The following is a 17,719-nucleotide window of genomic DNA, read 5'->3' as shown; positions in this document are numbered from 1 at the left end:
CACTATCCAGCACTTACTCTACTGTTGTACCAACCTGGAGTTAGAATAGTATTTGTATTCCCTACATTATCCAGCACTCACACTACTGTTGCACCACCCTTGAATTACATTAGTCATTTTATCCCCTATACTATCCAACTCACCCTACTCTTGCACCACCCTGGAGTAAGAATAGTAATTTTATCCCCTACACTATCCACAACTCACCCTACTGTTGCACCACCCTGGAGTGAGAATACTTAATGTATCCCCTACTCTATCCAGCACTCACACTACTGTTGCACCACTCAGGAGTAAAAACAGTGTTGTTATCCATTACACTATCCAGCAGTTACCCAACTGTTGCACCACCCTGGAGTTAGAATAGTAATGTTATCTCCTACACTATCCAGTACTCACCCTACTGTTGTACCACCCTGGAGTTAGAATAGTAATTTTATCCCCTACACTATCCACAACTCACCCTACTGTTGCACCACCCTGGAGTTAGAATACTTATGTTATCCCCTTTTCTATCCAGCACTCACACAACTGTTGCACCACCCAGGAGAACGAATAGTGATTTTATACCCTACACTATCCAGTACTCACCGTACTGTTGCACTACCCTGGAGTTAAAATAATAATTGTATCCCCTACACTATCCACAACTCACCCTACTGTTGCACCACTCTGGATAGAATACTTACTTTAACCCCTACTCTATCCAGAACTCACACTACTGTTGCACCACCCAGGAGTAAGAATAGTAATGTTATCCCCTACACTATCCAGCACTTACCCTACTGTTGCACCACACTGGAATTAGAATAGTAATGTTATCCCCTACACAATCCAGCACTCACCCTACTGTTGCACCACCCTGGAGTTAAAATAGTAATTGTATTCCCTACACTATCCAGCACTCACACTACTGGTGCACCACCCTGGAGTTAGATTAGTATTTTATCCCCTAAACTATCCAGCATTCACACTTCTGTTGAACCTCCCTGGAGTTGCAACAGTAATTTTAACTCATACACTATCCAGCACTCACCCTACTTTTGCACCACATAGAATAGTAATTTTATACCCCAAAACTATCCAGCACTCACACAAGATTTGCACCACACTGGAGTTAGAATAGTAATTGTATTCCTTAATCTATCCAGCATGCACCCTACTGTTGCACCACCCTGGAGTTTGAATAGTAATTGTATCCGCTACACTATACACAAGTCACCCTACTGTTGCACCAATCTTTAGTAAGTAAGAATAGTAATTGTATCCCCTACACTATCCAGTACTCACCCAACTGTTGCCCCACCCTGGAGTTAAAATTGTAATTGTATCCCCTACACTATCCACAACTCACCCTACTGTGGCACCATCCTGGAGTTAGAGTACTTATTGTATCCCCTACTCTATCCAGCACTCACACTACTGTGGCACCACCCAGGAGTAAGAATAGTAATTGTATCCCCTACACTATCCATCACTTACCCTACTGTTGCACCACCCTGGAGTTAGAATAGTAATTGTATCCCCTACACTATCCAGCACTCACCCTGCTTTTGCATCACCTTGGAGTTTGGATAGTAATTTCATAACCCCTACAATATCCAGCATTCACACTTCTGTTGCACCTTCCTGGAGTTACAATAGTAATTTTAACGCATACACTATCCAGCACTCACCCTTCTGTTGCACCACCCTGGAGTTAGAATAGTAATTTTATATCCCAAAACTATACAGCACTCACACTAGTTTTGCACCACACAGGAGTTAGAATAGTAATTTGTATTCCTTACTCTATCTAGCACTCACACTACATTTGTACCACCCTGGAGTAAGAATAGTAATTGAAACCTATTCACTATCCAGTACTCATCCTACTGTTGCAACGCCCTGGAGTTAGAATATTAATTGTATCCCCATACACTATCCACAACTCACCCTACTGTTGCACCCCCCTAGAGTTACAATAATATTTGTTAGTCCTACACAATCCAGCACTTATCCTACAGGGGCACCCCCATGGAGTTACAGTACTAATTGTTACTCCTACACAATCCAGCACTTTCCTTACAGATGTACCCCACTGGAGTTAAAAATATTAATTGCTACTCCTACACTATCCAGCACGTATCCTAAAGATGCACCCCCCTTGGAGTTAGAATAGTAATTATTACTCCTACACTATCCAGCACTTAACCTACCGATGCATCACCTTGGAGTAAGAATAGTAATTGTTACTCCTACATTATCCAGCACTTACCCCAAAGATGCACCCCCTTGGAGTTAGAATAGTAATTGTTACTCCTACACTATCCAGCACTTACCCTACAGATGCACCACCCTGGAGTTAGAATAGTAATTGTTACTCCTACACTATCCAGCACTCACCCTACTGTCGCACCACCCTGGAGTTAGAAAAGTAAATTTATCTCCTACACTATCCTGCACTCACCCTACTTTTGCCCCACCTTGGAGTTTGAATAGTCATTTCATTACCCCTACAGTACCCAGCACTTACCATACTGTTGCACCATCCTGGAGTTAGAATAGTATTTGTTACTCCTACACTATCCAGCACTTACCCTACAGATGCACCCCCTGGAGATACAATAGCAATTATTACTCCTACACAGTCCTGTACTTACCCTACAGATGCACCCCACTGGAGTTAAAAGTAGCAATTGTAACACCTACATTATCTAACAGCTACCCTACTTATGCACCCCCCTGGAATTTGAATAGTAATTGTTACTCCTACACTATCCAGCACTTACCCTACATATGCCCCCCACTGAAGATAAAAATAGTAATTGTAACTCATACACTATCCAGCAGTTACCCTACTTATGCACCCCCCTGGAGTTAGAATAGTAGTTGTTACTCCTATACTAATTTTTGTTAATGAAATTGCCCATTTTAATGGTTTCTGTTTGTTTTGTCTTCCATTTTGTGTTCTAGATGCCGTATTTCATGTCATTGAAACTGTAGTAGGACTTGTTTTTGACCCTATGTCATAAAATGGTGCTTTCTTTTCGATTCTGAAGTCTTCCTTTCTCAATATGTTATTTTGATGAAATTTAAAAAAATTAAGAATTTAATTGTTTGTATCATATTTGCACAATAGTGAAATTATTTTAAAAAGGTATCGCTATTTTAATACTCGGAAATACTTGAGTATTAAAATGAATACCTGAGTATTACTTTTCTAAATGAGTACCGTTTTAATAATGTGTGTGTTCAATTCCTTAACAAATTTTATAGACTTCCCCACCCAAAACCCCTATTTTCACTGCATTCCGTGCCAGGAGTTATTTTACAATTAATGTTTCTAAAATATATTTTTGCGTTGTAATGGTATGCGCAGTATTGTATTGCGTTGTAATGGCACTTATAATGCTTTTTATATAAATTGCGTTGTAATGGTTATTGTTGTAAAATTTTGCATAGTAACAGCATATGTGTAGTAAAAAATGTGATGTAAAGGTATGTGTTGTAATAGCATGTGTTGTATCATCATACATCCATTGGAAAGGGTCTAGCAATGTGTAATAATATTTGCAATGTGAAGGTCTAAACCTTTTGACTTTCTAGTGGCTATCGGTTTATACGACTTTAATCTGGGCTTTGACTATCCCATTATGAAGGATCTAATACTTTTTTCTATACACTGTAATTGTATGAGTGGTATTGGTAACTGTAACATGCTCATCACATAGTTGAAGCAGGGCTCCACCACCTTTTTGATGGTCTGGATCCATAGTAAAAATACAAGTTTAAGTGGGACCTTCGTATGAGACTGTGGCAGTTTTAATGATTAATGGAATTATATTGCTTCCACCAACTGTAATAGCCCCCATGTTGATGCAGATCACTAGATATGTATGCTTATCCAACTTCCACTGACAACTATATTAATGAAGACCAATATCATTATTTGTGACAAGGATGGTGACTGATATTTGTCCCAATTTACCTTTCTAACTCAAGATGTAAGAGAAGTTGGCTATAAGTCAGTAGAGACATTTCCAGGTCTTTTAGTGTCAGCGGGATGCCATCGGCATATAACAACATGTTGAGGTTTCTTCTGCTACCTGTCTTCTTACTAATATTTCCTTTTGCTGGATGACCACTGCCAGAGGTTCCAAGGCGAGTAGAAACAAAAGGGGTGACAGCGGGCACCTATGTCTTTTAGTCTAACAAGAAACTTCCAGAGTTATCATAAGCTGCAGGAAAGTAATTCACCCATGGCACCTTGTGTATGAAGTGATTACTCTGACCAGTTCTACGTAATGTGCAGAACATGTAGTCCCATTCTAAACAATCAAATGCGTTCTCAGCATAAAAGAAAGTGCCAGTGTCTCCAACTTTGTATTTTTACAATGGCACAGCAAATGTGAGAGTGCACATATGTTTTTCTTGAGGACCGGTCTGAGACAAATCCTACTTAAGAATTTTGTAGAATTGATTGTGGGTGTCACCTGTATTAGTGTCGTTGATACGATTTGTTTCTAATATTTTTATGTCACGATTGAGTAGGGATATGGAACTGTAGTTGGCACATTGGAGTAGAGCATTTAACTGGTTTTGGGAGTACAGTGATCCAAACCTTATTGGAGATGGTTGAAAGAGAGCCATTGCTTCTGCTTCTTTGTAGGCTTTATATAGAGCACTCACTTCTTCTATACACCACTAGTAATATTCTTTTGGAAACCCATCTTCTCCAGGCAATTTGTTATCTGGTACTCCTAATACAGCATTTGCCATTTCATCTTTCCGGACCTCCCCTTCCAGTAGGGACCTCCCCTCTAGACAGCCCAAAACACAGGAAGAATACCCATCTACATACATTTGCATTCTGATGACCCTGCTTGGGCAGGATGGAAGGGAGGAGCTAAAGTGTCCTGTTCCCACACAAAGGGTGGATGTACCCCCAATAGATACCTTGGTAGGATTGTATTGAAAGGAGGACCTGTGCCCTTCAAGGAGCTTCTTTGAAGTCACCCCCCGCACTCCCATTCAATGACACTTTTGGGATAGGTGCTGGGTCTCCGACCACCTAAAATCAGAAACTACTGGACTTGTAACTAAAGCTCTGCCAGAAAAACTGCTTTGCTGCTTAAACGACTCAGCTGGAGTACTGATCTAGAAGGTCTACTTTCATGTTCGCTTCCCTGCGGGCTACTGCTCTCTGACTTTGCTGAAGGAGAGCTGGAATCTGACTTTACTCCAAGTGTGCTCCAAGTGCTTGTTGCCTTGCCTCCTGTTGCTTGAGACTCAAGGCTATTAAAATCTCTTCCTTGCTCCTGTGCATAGCCTACTGGACGTGGTCCAGGATACTTGAAACACATACTACATTACATCTTGTGTCTGCGTGTATTAGAATGGAGGCATCGACCTGGTTGCAGGAGTAAAATCGGGGCATTGCATCGGAAGCAGCGCTTGGCCTCCCAAGATCAACGGATTGGACATTGTATGGTCGCCATTGCAGCTTTATCGGTGCATCCCATTGACTGCTTGGAGAAACCTAGTACATTGTCTGACGCCTCCTGACTCCAGCACCCGTCTACGGAACTGATGCTTCACCACAAGTGCATGAAGAAAATTGATGCGTCTTTGACTTGCAGGACCCACATTGGTGCATCTTACTATGCATCTCCCTGTTGCGACCTGGAAAGGTACTTTGTTCACCGAGGCCTGCGTGGGTCCTGTAGCCAGCTGACACTCCTTTGTGCTCAGCACAAACTTTGGCTTAGCCCCAGTCCAGCGTGACCTCAAGTAACCCCTAAAGCCCTATTTACTGAAATTCAATTTCTCAAATTGTAAACATTGGCTTTCTGGCATTTTGGTCTTGTTTTGTTCATAATATTATGATTTATTTTTCCAAACCAGTGGAATTCATTCTATGGTGTATTCATTGTGCTACTGTGTGTGTGTTGTACAAAGACTTTACACATTGCCTCTTTAGATAAGCCAGACTGCTCTGTGCTATATCTGCTAGAAGGTGAGTACATGATATCATTTAGAGTGTACTTAGCTTATGCTCACTATAGTGGGGATTCCTGCCTCACCTCGGTGCATACCTCAGACAACCAGGAATTCAATTTCTAACACCTGTGGATTAGGAATTTTACAGAATTTGGAAGTAGGTGGCTTGTGGTACCTGGTCCACATGACCTCCAATGTTATAGATGGAGGGAATAGCCACTGCAACCTTTCTTTTTGTTGAAGGTGAACTGCTAATAACATACTGGCCTTTTCCCCTTTCAGGTAAAATATTCTTTATTGTATGATTACCTAAAGTCATTTGCAAATACAGTGCTTGTTACATCATGGAACTTATATCTGAATGTTAAAAGGTCTAAAATGTATAAAACATGAGTGACCCATAAAATGTTAAGAACATCTGAAGATGCAGCAGAAAAGGGAAGGGCGTCACCAAGCAAGATTGAAAGGCATAGGTGCATGGACGTGCAATAGGGTGTCGTACAGGCATGTATGAAATTATTGTGTGAGTAGGCAGGCATATGGGATAAGACATGTGTGAGCCAAAAAAGAACAGCAAAAAAACAAAAAGAAAAGCAAACGGGCATCACCGGATAAAACTGAGAGGCATAGGTGTGTGAGCGTGCAATAAAGTGTGGTAGAGTCATGCATGTTATTATTGTATGTGTAGGTAGGCATGTTAGATAGATTGCGAGACAGTACTCCTCCCAAAGTAGGCTGTACAATGTAGAAGAATAAGTAGAAGTACAGGTGTACAGAGTATAGAATCAAATGATTCCAGTTGATGATTGGTGGCTCATATATTATTTACTTTCATCATCAATTCTTGCGTTGATCGTAGAGTCCTTCCTGCTGCCTCATAGAACTTCCCAATCCGTGTGAACTCCATTGGCACTGTGGTGTGCAGATGAACATTAGAGCCTTCTTGCATGATCTAACGCCATTTTGAAGGAACATAGTTAATAGATATAGTCGCCTCAGGCCTAGCATAGCTGGGGAACAACAGAGGATATGTTCAGCTGATTCTATGTGGCATTGCCCAAGCAACATCCACTGCTTCTTGATGATGTGTTTTTCCTGTGGGCCTTGTAGTCCTGTATTGGTAATGTTAGGAGCCTGACTTTCAGTAGAGCCTTCCTTCCCAATCCTGCCTACAGGAATGGTTGACATGACTTGATTTCGTGTGAATAGACAAGGCCCTCTGCACCAATTTATCGGTAAGCAAGCCAGGAAAGGCGAGATGGCCGTAGCTCTGTGTTTGGAAATAGCTTTGCTTGCATTTCTCATCGAATACCCTCTGTTGAGTGGCTTTGGAGCTTATGAGTTAATTTGCATAACTCATGTGTAACCTTAGCCGCTTTAGCCTCGATTGCTTTGGCCTGCCTGCTGTGTTGGTCTGCCAGTGTCTGAGAATTGTACTCCCAGATAAGTATGCTTGTTAGCAGTAGCAATCCTTAACGGGCCGAGATGCCAACCCAATAGTGTTTTTTTCGATTTGTAGCAAAAAATCAGCACCTTTGTTTTAGTTGCATTGGCTTGAAGTTAGTTTACCATATTATAATGATGTAGTGTCACCAATGCCCTTTTCATGCCTTTTCTAGTTTGACCCAGCGAACAAGGTCATCCGCGTACTGCATGATTGGAAGTCTGAGATGGCCCAGTTTGGGCAGAAAGATTTTGGCTTTTAGGGGCGCCTCTTCCAGATCGGCAGTATATACGTTGAACAGTGTAGGGGCAATCACACATCCCTTTTTTTATTCCTTTGTTCATGTAGATCTTAGCCGTTATACATGTCTGTGTGAGCTTAGTGCAAACTCAAGTGCCAGTGTGAAGTGACATGATGGCCACCTGGAGTTTCCTTGGGATGCCCCACTTTACATGTTTTGCCCACAGTATGTTACCGTCAATGACGTCAAAGGCAGCACTGTAGTCGACAAAGCATGCATATAGTGGAGGGGTGGCGATCTCTGTAGCCTTGGTTGCCAGGTATGATAGCACAATGGCGTTGTCCAACGTGGATGAGTTTGGCCGAAATCCTGTCTGGTATTGCGGTATGATGTTTTTTGTTATCCATGCCTCTAACTCGTTCAGGAGCAAATGCCTTCCCATCAACGCCCAACAATGCGCTCAGTCTGTAGTTCTACGAGTGTGAATCATGCCCTTTTTTATAAATGGGATGCAAGATGAAGCCTTTCCATGAGTCCAGTACTACTGAGGTATTGTAGCATTGGTAGAACAGGCTATGCATGTAAGGGGCCAAACAATCTCAATCTTCATTGTTGCCTGGTACCCCATTAGGCCTGGGAGCTCCATCCTTCCCGATTCTCTTGAGGGCAGTTAGGATTTCTAGTTCTACCAAATTTTCGTCAAGGTAATTGCCCTCTACCTCCATGGTTTTTGTCATGGGTTTATTTTGGTGGACATATAGCCTTGCTTCATGTGCTGCCCATTTGTTGACAAGTACAGCATTATTTGTATGCCTCCACCATTTAGACTGTTAACATAGCTCCAAAACTCCCTGTTCTTACCTTTTCACCTCGCTCATAGAGGCTGTCTTGAAGCTGGTAAAGTGCTGACTCTGCTTTTCAAGTATAGGGAGAGTTAAGGATCAATTTAAGATGTTGTAACCGTCTGCTGTTGGCTCTATGGCTGTAGATGTATAGGTTCACTTTAGTGTTTTAATTTCTCTCTATAATTCTTTTGCTTCTTTGGGATTGCTAAATCCTTCATGAAACATACTCTTATTGTCCTTTTTCTTGCCTTCCAAAGGCCCTGTGCTGAATTAACTCAGCTCTTATTCTTCCCTAAGTAACTTTTGAAGTGAGATTTTAATTGTACTGTTGCTGTGGGTAGTCCTTAGCTGGATATGTTCAATCGCCTTAGTTTCCTTGTAAATAAGGCTGTTCCGCTGGCAATTTGAACCTGTATGTTGGCATAGTCTGATAGCGGCTACTGTGTGTCATTCAGAAGGGAGGAGGGAGAGGTTCTCAGCTGGAGGGCATCACAACAGTAAGCTCTTGCCTTGATAGCTCATAGGATGTGATCACAGAGCTTCCTTGCTGAAACGTGTGATGGTGTATATCTGTTTCTATTACTATACCTTTAATGTGCTGGAACTTCCTTCCTTGTGTATTCTGATCTCGTGTGAGATTCTGGAATACATGGAAGTTCCTGCTGTCAGTTGGGAATTGGACCTGTGGCTGAGGTTGTTATTAAAGCCTACTCTTCCATCTACTTTGTTCCTGTTCTACTCATTTCTGGTAGAAGACACTACATTGTTTGGCGACGATCGGGTGAACCCTACCTCAACACAGGCGGGAAAGAAGAACGACTCTCCTGCTCCTCCAGCGGCTGTATTTATTAAAAGGAAGCGGAGTCTTCCCAGCGGCAGTAATACGAAAAGGAAAACATGCGGTGAGGAGTTTGGTGGGCGGTATAAATTCGGAAGTGCGCCGATGAGGACATAAATAAAAGAAAGATTAAGTTTCGGAAACGTTTGTCTCTCGCGCTGCGTCTCGTCTCGTGAAAGAAAGAGACTTGTGAACAGATGATGTAGAGCTGCTGACGCTGTGTTGCGCGTTGGAAGTGCTACATTCCAGACGCACGTCTATGTAACAAAGGTCGAATGCGCTGCGCTTCAAGATTGGAATGCAAAGTTGTACGCTGCGCTCCAAGCGTGTAATTGGTATTCCATCACAAAGCTAATTGTTAAACCCTGGAATTTTGAAGTAAGAAGGCACGCCTTGGAAGTAGAAAGAACAGGATTGTGATGTCAGAATAAAAGAGTAGGAAATAGGAAGACAAGAGACATTGTGAAGCAATAAAAATATATTTTTTTGGATGTAATAAAAAAAAAGTATTTTAAAAGGAGAAGGAGAGAATCTTTGAATTACTTGTAATTTAAAAAGAAGGAACACAGTTAAATATATAAAAAAATGCAGAATGTAACTCAGCCTGCTTTCTTTTTGACGACTCCAGGAGAACCTAATATAAAATGGAAAAAATGGAAGAAAATATTTGCTAACTATGCGAGGGTGTGCGGAACTAATTTGAGTGCGGAAAGGAAACTTGCTCGTCTTCTTCATTGTTTGGCGGGGAGGGTCAAGACGTTTTAGAACATCTTCCTGACTTATCTGCTGGAGAACAACGAAATTTGAATGAGTATGAAATTGCAATTGCACAGCTTGATAAACATTATCTCCCGAGGGTCAGTACCATTATGGAACGCTATCACTTTGGATTGAGAGAGCAGAAAAAGGATGAGACTGTGGAAGAATATGTTTCTTCATTGAGAAAGCTGGCCACTTCATGTAATTTTGGTCAGACTCTAGATGAACGGATTAGAGATCAGTTTGTACTGAGGTGTGCACATGATGACATCAGAAAAGAACTATGGTTGAAGGATGAACCACCCCTTGAGGAAGTATTGGTGATAGCGAAACAAGTAGAACATATGACTAAGTGTGTTGGTGAGTTGAAGAAGGAGAAGGAAAAAGGATCTTTACATGAGAAAAAAGAGGAAACAAAAATAGAAGAAGTTGTTTGTCAAGTGAAGAAAAATGAGACGTCAAGTAGTTTTGAGAAGGAAAATACAGGATCTAATCTTACAAGTCAGAATTTGTATACGGGACAAAGTAACAAATTTGCCTGTTTTAGTTGTGGACAAATAGGTCATTTGGCGAATTCATCAATTTGTCCTGCATTGAAGATTGTGTGTAACTCGTGTGGGAAGAAAGGTCACTATGCGAAATTTTGTAGAACAAAAGTATTTAGACCTGAAATAACAAGGAAAAGATGGAGTCAGCCACAGCCACAAGTTAGAACTATTACTTTTGAAATAAAATGTGAAGTGGCTGATCATCCAACACATTTAGTAAAAGTGGAAAATGTAATGATAAACTTTAAATTTGATTCTTGTTCACGCATAACATTGATTGATGAGGTGTTGTTTAATACACATTTTGTGGGAAAAGTAAAACTGATGAGATCTGATTTGAGACCACTTGGGTATGGAGATAAACCAATTAAGATGCTTGGATGTTTTATGGCTGAGATAGAACTTGGGAGTAGGATAATAGTTGGTAAGATTTATGTAGGTGATACATTACTGGGCTGGGTGCATCAGGGTCAACTTGGTGTGACTTTGAATCCGAATGCTAATCCTCAGGTGCAGATTCAACAAGTAAATGTTAATGAAATGAAAGAGGCTGAGGTGGATCTGGGTGGAGATTTAGCAGGAAAATTCCCAAAGGTGTTCAGGGAAGGTTTAGGTTGTTTGAAAGGCTATAAACATCACATTAGATTGAGAGAGAATGCTGTTACGGTGGTAGCGAAGGTAAGAAGAATACCCCTGATGGAGCAAGAGAAGGTGAAAGAAGAAATAGATATGTTGTTGAAGAATGGTGTGATTGAGCAGGTAGAAGCTACCGAATGGTTAGCTCCCGTAGTTGTTGTTAAGAAACCAACTGGTGAGATTAGACTTTGCATATATCTGAGATCCTTAAATAAAGAAGTGGTAGTTGATAGGTTTCCTCTACCAAATATTGATGATATGGTAAGTACGTTGGAGGGGGCTACGTTTTTCACTACTCTGGATCTTGCTTCCGCGTATCATCAGGTGGTGTTAGATGAGTCTTCTCAGGATCTGACAGCATTTATCACTCCCATGGGCACTTATAGGTATAAAAGGATGCCTTTTGGCCTCATGTCTGCGGCATCTGTATTTCAAAGGATAATAGCAAGAATTTTGAGAGGGTTATCTGGAGTGAGATGCTATCAGGATGACTTACTGATTTATGGGAACAGTGTTCAAGAATATTATGGTCGTGTGTGTGCGGTCCTAAAACGTTTGGAAGATGCGGGCATGACACTCAAGAGAAGTAAGTGTAAGTTTGGTGTACAAGAAGTGAATTACTTAGGACATAGAATAACTGGTGAAGGTATTTATCCAAAAAAGGAGTTAGTGGACACTATTAACAAAGTAAAGGAGCCAGAGAACAAGGAAGAATTCATTTCCTTTCTTGGCATGGTGGAGTTTTATGGTAAATTAATTTGTAATTTTGCAGATAAAACTCAATCTTTGAGAAGATTGACGTCCAGAAATGTTGAGTATGAATGGACGGATGACTGTAAAAAGGAATTTGATTGCATTAAGTGTGAGTTAAATAAAGCACCCTCTCTTCAGGCATTTGTACCGGGTTTGCCTACAATCTTGTTTTCAGATGCAAGTGAGAAAGGACTTGGTGCTGTCCTGGTTCAGAGAAGAAATGGAAAAGACTTCTTGATTTGTTGTTCTTCTAGGTGTTTAAGAGGTTCAGAATTGAATTATTTTGTTATAGAAAAAGAGTCTCTCGCTATCTATTGGGCTTTAAGAAAGTTGAAGAATTTGATTTGGGGCACGAAGGTATTTATTTTTTCGGATCATAAACCTTTGAAAGAAATTTTTGATAAAAAGGGCTTAGATGCAATTTCGTCAAGGATTAGGAGATGGATTGTTTCCCTACAGGAGTTTGACTTTGTTGTTGATTACATTCCGGGTGTGTCAAATAAATCGGCTGATTGTTTGTCGAGGATGGTAGGTAAGGAAAATTTTGATGATGAGGATGATTTCGGTGAGTGTGATGACTCTATAAGCGTATGTGAGATTACGGAGGGGGCAATTGAAGAGAAAGAGTGGAGAGACGAGTTGGAGAAGGACGAGGAGATTAAGAAAGTGATGCTTTCACTGAGTAGTAACTCACGGTTGGAGAAACCTTGGATGTTAGTTTCTGATGAGCTTTCAATGAATTATGGTTTTTCGATTCGTGGTACAAAAATGGTGCCACCTTTGGGTATTAGAAAGAAATTATTGTCTCATGCACATTCAGGACATCTTGGCATTGTTAAAACAAAGGAGATTTTATGAATGCAGTTTTGGTGGCATGGAATGGATCTAGAGATTGAGAGATTGGTGAGGGATTGTCCAGAGTGCTGTGCTAGTGATAAGATATTAAAGACGAAGCAGATGCCCATGGTGAAGAGATTGCTACCAAGACATCCTTGGGATGAATTGGCAATAGATATAGTTGGTCCTTTGTCAGGTGTAAGTGATACGCCTTATCTTTTGGTGTTAATGGATTTGTATTCAAGGTGGATTGAGGTGTGTGCTGTTAGGGAGATTACCTCGGAGGAAGTGATTAAGTTTCTGGATGCACTTTTTAGGAAGGAGAGTTTTCCTAATAGTCTTCTTTCGGATAATGGGCCACAATTTTGTTCGAGAGTATTTGAGGAATACATGAGAAAGTGTGGTGTGGTACATAAGAGATGTTCGTTGTATCATCCTGAGTCAAATGGTGCAGTTGAATGAGTCAATAAAACCCTGAAAGAGGCAATACGGTTAGCTAGATCATCAGGGTTGAACTGGAAGTCTATTCTTCAAGGGAGAATTAATGCTTATCGCTTTGCACCACATTCAACAACTGGGAGATCTCCATTTGAATTGTTTAAAGGGAGGGCTCCCAACACTTGGTTGTGTCCTGGGTGGATGGAACTTAACAAAGGTTTGGTTGATAATGGGATTGGTGAGGAAGAAAGGAAACTAGATGAAAGGAAGCAGCATTATGATAAAAGAAAATTTGTGGATGTACAGAAGATTTTGGTGGGTGATCTTGTACGAATAAAAGCTCCGGTTGGTTGTAGATCCTGGTCGAAGTATACTGATGTAAGAGCAGTGGTGAAAGTTTTTAGGAATGCCATTAAAATGGAGGATGGGAGAATATGGAATAGGAGTAGAGTGGTTGTGGTTAGGTCAAGAATTCCTGCACAAGATTTGTCGTGCGGAAGAGAAGAATTACATTATCCATCTTTCAATTTTGTCAATGATTCTAATTTATCTTCATCTTCTCTCAGGAGTCAAAGAGTACGTAGGCCTCCTGTTTATTTGAGGGATAATTCATTATAAGTCTTTTCTCCTGCATGTTTCTTTTTGTTAAAGTTTATTGTTATTTGCTTTTCTTTAGGAGGGAGATGTGTGATGGTGTATATCTGTTTCTATTACTATGCCTTTAATGGGCTGGAACTTCCTTCCTTGTGTATTCTGATCTCGAGTGAGATTCTGGAATACATGGAAGTTCCTGCTGTCAGTTGAGAATTGGACCTGTGGCTGAGGTTGTTATTAAAGCCTACTCTTCAATCTACTATGTTCCTGTTCTACTTATTTCTGGTAGAAGACACTACAAAACGCATACTGGTCAGCTCTGTCTTGACTTCATACCCCCTCCCCTTTAAAGAATATTCATGCAACTTGCATATATAGGTAAACACCCACTAATGTTTAGGGAGTCGGAAAAACATTTCAGACTCCAAAAATGGGATCTGCACATAGGAAGCTCATAACTGGTCATCGAGCTGTCCACTAGTCTACAGACCATGGGCCTGTGCACTCTAAATTGTAGGTGCAGTTCAGTTCGGGCTGATGCTATATGCACACCTCTGGAGAAAGGCTGGCAACACTTGATTATTTCTGGGACACTATTCAAGACTTCCATTGAATCTCAAACTTTAAAATTGATCATAATTTACTAAGTGACCCCACAATAATGCTGTGTTGCTTGCATTTGATGACCGCCACCTTGCGTAAAGAAACTCTGTGGGGAGAGCTAGCAGGCCCATGAAACGTATAAGGTGAAACACAAACCTGGAATTTCCAACTATGACACTCCTTGATACTTTTCTTTTGCATACTTTAGATATGTCCTCTATTTTACTTGAAACATGGCCAGCCTTTACGAACGAACTGTTAAATGCTCTATTAAATCTGCAGCCCTGCCATGTCCACTGCATAAAATCTGAGTGGGCTTGACAACCCCGCAGGGGGGAATGGGACATGTACTTTTATGTTATGTGTTTATTTTGAAATAGGTAGCCTAAAAACCTGCTTTCTTCATAGTGAAGCTAAAAATGGGCATTGACTGAAATTAATAAGTTTAGGTTTTACCTTTCTTGGATGAATTGTTAATAAAACTATTAGAATTTTACCATCCTACCACTGGGTGGAACTCAAAGGGCCCTTTGAGGTTCTGCATGTAACCCTCAATCTGATTGTATGCACTTCAACAGTTTACATTCCCAGGTGCTCTTCATATTCCAGTCCGTGAGTCACCCAACCTTCCTGGTGCATCAGGGTACCTGCAAACCTGTTTGTTTCCAAACCCCAGCTCGATCACTTCCTGGTGGTGGTATTCTATACTCTCTCTTAATTCTTGGATCCAATGGCCTTTCTGGCCACTCTAAATCTGCATTCTTGACTCTTCTCTCTCTTGACTCTGACCAATATTCCATTCCTTGTTTTTGGACTCCTAGTTTCTCTAGCCTTTCCCTTTCCAAGTCCCAGTTCTGCCTTCCTTCATTCATGGTTACCAGATTACTTGTACCTGCTCTCTCTCTGTAGCTCTACTTTTACCCTGAGCCTCCTGCTATTTCTACCAGGTGAGTCCAGAGAGCAGCAGTTTGCAAGTGACTTGGCTGCTGAGTCTTCTTGTGTTCTGCTGATCCTACTACTATATTCCGGGCATGCCTTTTGATTTATGTTTTCATTGTTTTTATTGCATGTTCCTATTCTGATTAGTTACTGTGTCTGTTCCATTTCTTTTGTTTATTCAGTCTCTTTGTTGCTGAGTTTGCCTTGTTTCAGTTTATGACTGTGCACATACAAACCTGTCTTGTAAATGCAGATTTCCTTTTCTGGTATTTCTCTGTGCCTGTTCTGACTGCATGTTCCTGTCTTGTCCTAGTTGGTATGCAGGTATTCCGTTTTGTGTAGTCCAGTTGAGTTTCTGACCCTTATTCCAATACGGATGTTCCCTTACCCCAATCCTTGTTTCTGTGCACCTTCCACTGTTCTCCACTTACTTCTTGTGTGTTTATATTATTATCCTGATTTCATTGCTTTCAAGGATGCCAGTTAGACTCCAAGGCACGAGCCTTTAACACAGAGAGGCACCCAGAGCTCCTTCTCAAAAGGAACAGCTGGGTGTCTCTCTCAACTCTGTGGGATTAATCTGATTCTTGTCTTTTTGTAAGATCGTTGTCACCTCATACAGAGATCACTTCTGAAGCGCCGCCAAACTATTGTTTCCCTGCTTTTATCTTCCTGCTGTTAGTACTTTATCTTTATAGTTTCTATTGCAGACATCCAGTTCTCTATTCACTGCCTGTTCCACCCTGCTTCTGTCCTGCTTCAATCCCAGCCTCCCTACTCTCTTGTTTATTTGTAACCCCTTCTCGACAACTACTTTGACCCTGCAGAGAGCAAGCACCCCCACTACTTTGCCTTGTCCAAAACTGTGCAAATGTCTGTGACTATTTTCCTGAACTAGCTAGATTTGTGATAAAACAAAAAACAACGGGCAATGGTGGGATTTAGTAAATTTATTAATTTAGACAGTTCTGTGGATGCAGCATTTAGAGCATAGTTATGGATTTACTGCATTACTCTCATAACTTACCACATACGTTACATAATTTTTAAATGTAAACACAAATGTTGGTTCTACCCAAATCGTTAAAAATAATACTGCTAGAGAATGTGCTGAATGGTTTGCATTTGGTTTGCCACACAATTTAGTCAACTATGCACATATACGTAGTAGCCCTGACAATGATAAACCTCTATAGATTGGTTTGAGGGCTGTCATTATGATTATAAGATACACATTTAATGGAGAACATTGAAATATTTTCAACATTTCGTGTATTTACCAAAGTCCAGAGTTATGTTTCGTGCACATTTGAAAGAATCCCATGTAAGCGCTGCAGATGGTACACTGAGTTCATTCAAAACAGGATTTACAATAGTGATGTGCAAGAGAATATAATTTATTTTGTGCAGCAAAAATCATTTGTGAATGGCTTATTTCCTAATTTTAGAAGGAAAAAAAGCACACACACAAATGCCCACCAGTCGCCTAATTATGTTTTTTAAAGGAACAAACTGCATATTGTTTTGAAGATCAAGCAGCTTGACATACAAACTATGACATGTGTAATGCATGTTGTTTTGATAAGTGTCTTTAAATACCGAATTGGTCGTAAAGTAGTCACATATCTGAAAGTGAACTATGCACACCATGGGGCATATAATCAAGGGGGGGCGATAGGCAATTATCGTCGATTTAGCGGCCGTTTTCGGCCGCTAAGCGGCGATAATTCTATCGCTGTATTAGCAAGCTGTTGCTAACTGATGTTAGCGACAGCTTTTAGGTGATAGCGAGTGGTTTGGGGCCCGCTTTGCATGTCAGCGATGTTTATCGCTAAAGACATGCAAAGCAGGCGTACCCAACCAGTTAGCGACTGAAAGCAATCGCTAACGCCGCTATCGCCTATTAGCAAGGCAGGCGTAGCGTTGGAAATATTTGCGCTATGCGCAAACATCTCCAAATACTAACACCTGCCCAGACCAGTTCTTAGCCATGTTATCCAATGGGAGGTGGATAACATGGCTAAGAGCATTTTGTCGCTAATGCGTGAATATCGCTGTATTCTCAGCGATATTCACGCATTTGGCCACTATCGCTGGATATTTTAGCACAATGGAGAAAAACGTTGCGAATAGCATGTTTTCTCCGCTAACATATCCAGCGTTAGGCAGCGATAAAAAAATCGTCCCTAAGCCTATCTAGCGATAAATATCCCTACTTGTTGGTAATATGCCCCCATATTTTGAATACATTGTCGATACACT

Source organism: Lissotriton vulgaris, chromosome 1_1 (assembly GCF_964263255.1).
Source record: "Lissotriton vulgaris chromosome 1_1, aLisVul1.2, whole genome shotgun sequence".
NCBI classification, from domain to species: Eukaryota; Metazoa; Chordata; class Amphibia; order Caudata; family Salamandridae; genus Lissotriton; species Lissotriton vulgaris.
This window is presented reverse-complemented; position numbering follows the sequence as displayed.